The following is a 7,597-nucleotide window of genomic DNA, read 5'->3' as shown; positions in this document are numbered from 1 at the left end:
CTTGACGCGGTCGTAGCGGCTCATGCTTCACCGTGCGCTATAGTACGTCGGTTAGGTCAGAATCATCATCTAAATCGCTTCAAATTGTGAAAAGGTGTGAAATTGTACATTGCCATACTTTTGTATGCCCTCTTTCATTTAAAAAGCCAGCGACAAACGCGATCCACCTACATACTTCGGGCCGCCATCTTAAATTCAAAAATGCGGCGCCGTCATTTCTTAAAAAATAGCTATATCTCGGTTAATTAATCTTTTCGTACAGACTCTGAAAATGACTGACAGACGTAATTTGGGCTTACTATTTCATACAACAACGTGATGCATGTGATCCAAGGGCGTTTCGGCGCCATCTTTTGAATTTAAGAAATGCCGCGTCATTTCTTAAAAAATACGCGTATATCTCGGTTAATACATCGTTCGTTCAGACTTGAAAATCTTGACTGACAGCACGGAATTTGAGTTGCCACATTTCTACAACAACGTGCATGCATGTGATCCAATGGGCGTTGTTCGAGCCACCATCTGAATTAAAAATGGCCGCCGTCATTTCTTAAAAATAGCTTATCTCCGTTAATAATCTTCGTACAGACTTGAAAATTTACTGCACAGCAAAACGTAAATTTGCGGAGTTACATTCTCATACACAACGTGATGCCAGTGATCAAGGAGCGTTTTTGGCCCACCATCTCGGCATTCAAAATGGGCCACCATAAAAATTGCCACCACACACCAAGTTCCAATATAATTTACAGCCGGCGCATATTGAATTCAACATGGCCGCCATCACATTTTACTCTGTACTTCAAAAATGATCAATGACTAGCATATAACAAGAGTACAAACAACATCGTGGAAAAAATGTTAAAATTACCGATTTTTTCAGATATAACAAACACAATGCGCAAACACTGGCATCGGAATCCCGAGTGTTGAGAGAGCAGATAATCAAGACAACAATTGTTAGTATACAGTATCACAAGAACATGCATGGCAAGCTAATAATACTATTGTTTAAGTTAAACAATATGTCTCGAAACTCATTTGTCCACAAGTTGTCGCAGATTGTCAACTCAGTGCGTACCATTGTACCTGCACAAACACAAATATAGACTCGTATGTACAGTATAGATCTGTTATGGCGTGCGCTTCTCGCGGGCGTAATAGGATCTGTTAGTGGCGTGCATGCCGTGTCCGCCGCGTAATAGCTATCTGTTATGCTGCGTGCGGTGCTGTTCTCGCGGCGTATAGAGTATCTGCTTATGTCGCTGCGTGCTCGCACGCGTCTATAACTTTGTTATCTGCGTAGCGGTGCGTTCTCGCGGCGTATAGTGTACGCTTGTTATGTGCGGCGTTGCTCGCACGCGTTATATACGCTTTGTTAATGTGCGTGCGTGCAGTCTCGCGGGCGTATAGGTACCTGTTATGTGCGTGCGTTCGCTCGCGCGCAGTATATTAGCTCTGTATGTGCGTGCGTTTCGCGGGCGTATAGCGTAACCTGTTTAGTCGGCTGTGCGTGCTTCGGCGCAGTATACTAGCTATTGTTATGTGCGTGCGTTGCGTTCTCACGGGCGTATTAGATATCTGTTATGTGCGTGGCGTGCTCTGCGCGCGTATCATAGTACCTGTTACTCTGCGTGCGTCTCGCGGGCGTATAGGTATCTTTAATGCCGTGCGCCTGCTCGCGCGCGGTTATATAAGTTTCTATTATGTGCCGTCGCGTTCCTCGCGTGCGCTATAGGTACCTCTTCTGTGCTGGTGCTCGCCCGCGTATATGCTATCTGTTATGTGCCGTGCGTGCGTTTCTCGCGGCGCGTATAGTACCTGTATTTGCCGTTGCGTGTCTGCGGGCGTATTGCTTATCTGCTTATGTGCGTGCCTCTCGCGGTGCGTATAGGTACCCTGTTATGTGCGGCCGTGCTCCGCGCGCGGTATATAGCTATCTGTTATGTGCGTGCATGCGTGCGTTTCTTCCCGGCGTATACGGTACTGTCTCTTATGTGCGTGCGTTGCTCGCGCGGCGTATAGGTAGCCTGTTATGTGCGTGCTCGCGCGCGTATATAGCTTCTGTTATGTGCGTGCCCGCGTGCTCGTGCGCGTATATAGCTATCTGATTTATGTCGGTGCGTGCGTTCTCGCGGGCGAATAGCTATCTGTTATGTGCGCGCGTGCGTGCTCGCGCGCGTGAGTTTTGAACTGCTTGTGTACACGTCGCGTTTACTTGAAGAACGAGCACGTTGAAATAGCGTGTTTAGAACTCAACGATAAAATGCGTGTTTTTCCATCGTTTCCAACGCGTGTTGGATACGGCACGTGTCGACTCGGCCGGATTGGCCTTAACCTGCGCCATTTGGCAAATTTTTACGTCTCTATATCTTCCGTGAACGGAAAATATTGCTAAGTTTGTAATTTTTATGGCGGCATTTTGAATCGCCTTGGATCACATGCATCACGTTGTTGTATGAAATAGTAACCCAAATTACGTCTGTCAGTAAATTTCAAGTCTGTATGAAGATTATTAACACTGTTATGTGCGTGCGTTCTCCGCGGCGTATAGGTACCTGTATGTTGCCGTGCGTGCTCGCGCGCGTATATAGCTTTTTGTTTTATGTGCGTGCGCTTCTCGCGGCTTATAAGTACCTGTTATGTGCGTGCGTGCTCGCGCCGCGTATATAGCTTCTTTTATGTGCGTGCGTTTCTCGCGCGGCGTATAGGTACCTGCTTAGTGCGTGCGTGCTCGCGCGCGTATATAGCTATCTGTTATGTGCGTGCGTGCGTTCTCACGGGCGTATAGATATCTGTTATGTGCGTGCGTGCTCGCGCGCGTATATAGTACCTGTTATCTGCGTGCGTTTCTCGCGCGGCGCGTATAGGTACCTGTTATATGCGTGCGTGCTCGCGCGCGTATATAGCTTCTATTAGTGCGTGCGTTCTCGCGTGCGTATAGCGTACCTCTTCTGTGCGTGCGTGCTCGCCGCGCGTATATAGCTACCTGTTATGTGCGTGCGTCGCGTTCTCGCGGCGTATAGGCTACCTGTTATGTGCGTGCGTGCTCGCGGGCGTATCGCTTATCTGTTAGGTGCGTGCGTTCTCGCGGGCGTATTAGGTTTATCCTGTTATGTGCGTGCGTGCCTCGCGCGCGTATATAGCTATCTGTTATGTGCGTGCGTGCTCGCGCGCGTATATGTTACCTGTTATGTGCGTGCGTGCTCGCGCGCGTATATAGCTTCTGTTATGTGCGTGCGTGCTCGTGCGCGTATATAGCTATCTGTTATGTGCGTGCGTGCGTTCTCGCGGGCGTATAGCTATCTGTTATGTGCGTGCGTGCGTGCTCGCGCGCGCGCGTGAGTTTTGAACTGCTTGTGTACACGTCGCGTTTACTTTGAAAAACGGCACGTTTGAAAATGCGTGTATAGAACTCACGATAAAATGCGTGTTTTTCCATCGTTTCCAACGCGTGTTGGATACGGCCACCGTGTCGACTTGGCCCGGATGGTATTCACCTGCGCCCATTTGGCAAATTTTCACGTCTCTATATCTTCCGTGAACGGAAATATTGCTAAGTTTGTAATTTTTATGGCGGCCATTTTGAATCCGCCCTTGGATCACATGCATCACGTTGTTGTATGAAATAGTAACCCAAATTACGTCTGTCAGTAAATTTTCAAGTCTGTATGAAGATTATTAACCGAGATATAGCTATTTTTTAAGAAATGACGGCGGCCATTTTGAATTCAAGATGGTGGGCCGAAAAAGCCCTTGGATCACATGCATCACGTTGTTGTATAAAAATAGTAACCCAAATTACGTCTGTCAGTCAATTTTTCAAGTCTGTACGAAGATTATTAACCGAGATATAGCTATTTTTTAAAAAATGAGGCCGGCCATTTTTGAATTCAAGATGGCGGCCGAAAACGCCCTTGGATCACATTCATCACGTTGTTGTATGAAATAGTAACCCAAATTACGTCTGTCAATCAATTTTCAAGTCTGTACGAAGATTATTAACCGAGATATAGCTATTTTTTAAGAAATGACGGCGGCCATTTTTAAATTCAAGATGGCGGCCGAAGTTGTAGTTGGACCGCGTGTGTCCTGCTTTTAAATGAAAGAGCATACAAAAGTATGCAAGTGTACCAATTTTCATACTTTTTTCACAATTTGAACGATTTTTTTCTAATCTACTGTACTACTAGGTTGTGAAGTAATTCTTACATCCCTGCGCATTTCACGTTTGGATGTAAACAATAAAGTATCACTGGTAGTTATTACAAACGATCAGTATACTGTTTTAAAATAATATTAAGAAGATTTAGGTAATATATCATGCTGAATTATACAGTAAATAATAATAATTGTCTCAAGTTTTAACACACATGTCATAATTGTCACTGTAGCTGAAAAGCACGTCGTATTACTTACTAGTCATGCAAACAGCAGTACAGCCTCGTCGTACCACTCAGGTTTAACCGTGTCATATTGTTTTTAACGTTTGGAAAAAACTATATACATTTCATACAGGGTGTAGCTAAAGCTTCCCTACGTAAGAGCTTGTATGTCTACAAAATACATTTACTTTGGACACACTCAACACAGACGGAATTCCCCAGTGCCCATCAAAATTTTACAGTAGGTAAATTTTACATAATTTTTTCCTTTTCCACCAAAAAGTGTTGCTAGTTGTAAGCTATTGGAGTACCCTGAAATAGCTCTAGATTGCATCTCAGAGCTTGTAATTTTCAAAAATGTTCTGGCCCCCAGACCCTCATAGAAGTCCCCGATGTGTACCAGACTACCAGTCTGTCTCTCTGCTGTCAAAGTGGAGAGTCGTAGTTACCAATAAGCTACATATAACAACGATGTGGCGTTTCCTTAATTGTGAGCCCCCGGCAAAAAAAGCATAAACAGTCATCCGACGAGAGGAAGGAAAAACAGAGGGATTATGATTATGGACATTAATAATGACTAATAAACACAAGGAAGAACATGATATGCTGTTTCATTACTGTAATTTGCTCCAAAATTGGCGGGCCTACAGCTTTTTCTGCTCAGTGGCAAACACTGTATATGGTACAACCTAACATACCCGGATTACGATCACATGCAATAATAAAGTGCACTTATACACCTTGACAATACACGCGCCGAGACAGCAAATGTGAGCATCGGCAACGTAATCGGTCTTCATGACCTTGTTGAGAAAAGGCCAGACCGCTCCTTATACCCCAGTCACACCAGGGCCCCGATCTCACTACGCTCGTACTACGCTCTAAGAGCGTGGTGGAAACGTGTAGAACGCAGTGTGGACGTATATGGACGTACTGCGATCGTGATCGAGCGCGGTGCAGTCAGCATGAGCGTTGAAAGCGTGTTGTAATCAAACTGTAGTCGTTAGTTTTAAAACATTAAAAAAAAATATTTCTAAAGGTGATTGAACCATGAAACTTTTTATGTAGCGTAATTATAACCTAAATTAGCTGAAAATAACCCTAGAACCTAGAGTAAGCTCTCCCTTTAAGATTGAGATGAAAATAACACATTTGCACAAAGAATTGCAGTTATAGTGATATTATATGTTATATTAATATAGTATATAGAGTAAAATATGTTTTTCATGGAAAATACATCAGAAAACTTACTTATCTAGCGGTCATAAACCAAAACAAATATTTACAAATAGCGTTTGTCCTCTTGTTTTGAAGGTTTTCTTCAGTCAAACCAAATCAGTCAAGAAATGGCATCATATTTGGGTTTATTCACTCAAACCCATGTTGTTTTAAAGAAAACATACTAAAACGACTTTAACCTAACTTACAGAAAGTTCGGGAAAGTTTTTGGTAGATAATTCGGGATTTTGGCTACAAGTCATGGAGGCTGACATCTTGCCAAATTCCAGCCAATCAGAAGGCGCTAAATTCTTCCCTATGTTATACCGTTTGGGAAAAAAAAATTTCGCGGGCGGGCGGGCTGGTGGGTGGGTGTGCGGGTGGCTATAGCAATCGTTGCTCGATGCTTCGCATTGTTACCTGCTCTTTCACCTGTAGTTACATAAGAGGTTCTCCTCATCACACATGCCGTAAAACTACGGCTGCTGCGCCCATCAATCTCGTCGATGCGAGGATTTGCTAGGCCCCCGGTACCGGAATAACGAGGCAGTTAAGCCGCAGTCATGATCTCAGCAATTGTTAACGACAGCTTGTCGTCGCCGTATTATCTTAAGAGCTTGTCGCCCGCCCATGATTTCCATGTCCCTGACGGACGCCTCCCTTATGTTGCCGCTAGCCAGCACTCCCCGGCGACGTGACCCGAACGCGACGCGAATCTTAGCGTAATCTCGCCGCTGCGTCACGTTGCAGGTGGCGACCACGTAATCAGCGCCTGCCGACGACGGCTCGCGTGCTGGACGGCCATGATACACGGTCCGCACCGACGAACACTCGATGGCTGACCTCCTCGCAGAAGTCGCCGAGCTGAGCGACTATGCCGAGTACGACGATCTGACACCTGAGCATCTGTTCGCGCTCTTCCGCAACCGCACGAACGGCACCGACGACATGAACAACACACCGTGGAAGGACTTCCGCAGCCGCTATCCGAACCCGTACGCGAAGCCGCACATGCTCGTCAAGGTGTTCCTCGCCGTCGTCTACGGAGCGACGATCGTCGTCTGCGGCGTCGGCAACGGCTTCATCTGCTGGGCGGCGATTAAGTACAAGCGCATGCGCACGTCGACCAACCTGCTGCTGCTGAACCTGGTCATCTCAGACCTGCTGGTCGCGCTCTTCTCCTGTCCACTCTTCATGGACAACTACATCCGCGGCTCGTGGATCTTCAACAACTATCTCTGCATGACTGCCGGCTACCTGAAGAACCTGTCGCTCTTCGTCTCAGCCAACACGCTGCTCGCCATATCTATAGAGAGGTACGTCACCGTTCGCTCCGCTAGCATCTTGCGCGTGCACGCTGTGATGTGATGCGAGCGTGCCGCCCATGTTAAACACGCAATTTGCAGTTAGGAATACGTATATAGGTATCATAGACGTCTGAAGAGGATAAGGTAGCATCTGTTAAATAAAATCGCCTACGTAAGTGGTTTACAAAATAATATATGGTCAGTGTTCGAAATTCACGTCGGCCCGTCGGCCCGCCGCCGACAGTTTCGATGCCGGGCCTACAGCTTCTTGATAAAACAGGCCACCTGATCCTACAGCTATTTGATCACCGAAAATTCGAAACACTGAGAAGCTGGTACCTATAGAAATCTGTTCATGCATATTAAATTCCAGGGGTATTTATTTGAAAACTAATCCGTGATAAACCGTGACATACATGTAAACAATGCGTTCGCCCACTGCAATCAACTTTAGTTGGCATTCAAGAAACGTGCGTGGGATGTTCGGACGCACAGGTTCCTGAATCCAGTAGCAGCGTTGGCAAAAATCGATAAGTGGGTGGAGCTTACTTTTGGCCAGTGGTAGTGAACCCTACATTGTGTTGGCCAGGGTTTATTTACGCTGAGAGGGTCTCCCGCGAAATTTTTTTTTCCCAAACGGTATAACATAGGGAAGAATTTAGCGCCTTCTGATTGGCTGGAATTTCT

At 46.0% G+C, this 7,597-nt stretch overlaps 1 long non-coding RNA gene across 1 annotated transcript in view; it reads left to right on the top strand.

Annotated features, from left to right (window-relative positions):
* The first annotated feature begins 4,394 nt into the window (after nucleotides 1–4,394).
* LOC106815199 overlaps nucleotides 4,395–7,597 on the top strand; it is a 24,789-nt gene continuing 21,586 nt past the window's right edge. Inside the window, exons 1-2 of the long non-coding RNA XR_001394715.1 lie at nucleotides 4,395–4,405; nucleotides 7,423–7,426. This is a non-coding gene — a long non-coding RNA (uncharacterized LOC106815199). The remainder of the gene's footprint in view (nucleotides 4,406–7,422; nucleotides 7,427–7,597) is intronic.

The sequence above is a fragment of the Priapulus caudatus genome, unplaced genomic scaffold (genome assembly GCF_000485595.1).
Source record: "Priapulus caudatus unplaced genomic scaffold, Priapulus_caudatus-5.0.1 Scaffold1061, whole genome shotgun sequence".
Taxonomy (NCBI): domain Eukaryota; kingdom Metazoa; phylum Priapulida; class Priapulimorpha; order Priapulimorphida; family Priapulidae; genus Priapulus; species Priapulus caudatus.
The sequence above is the reverse complement of the archived record's forward strand: the minus strand, read 5'-3'. Positions and strand labels throughout refer to the sequence as shown.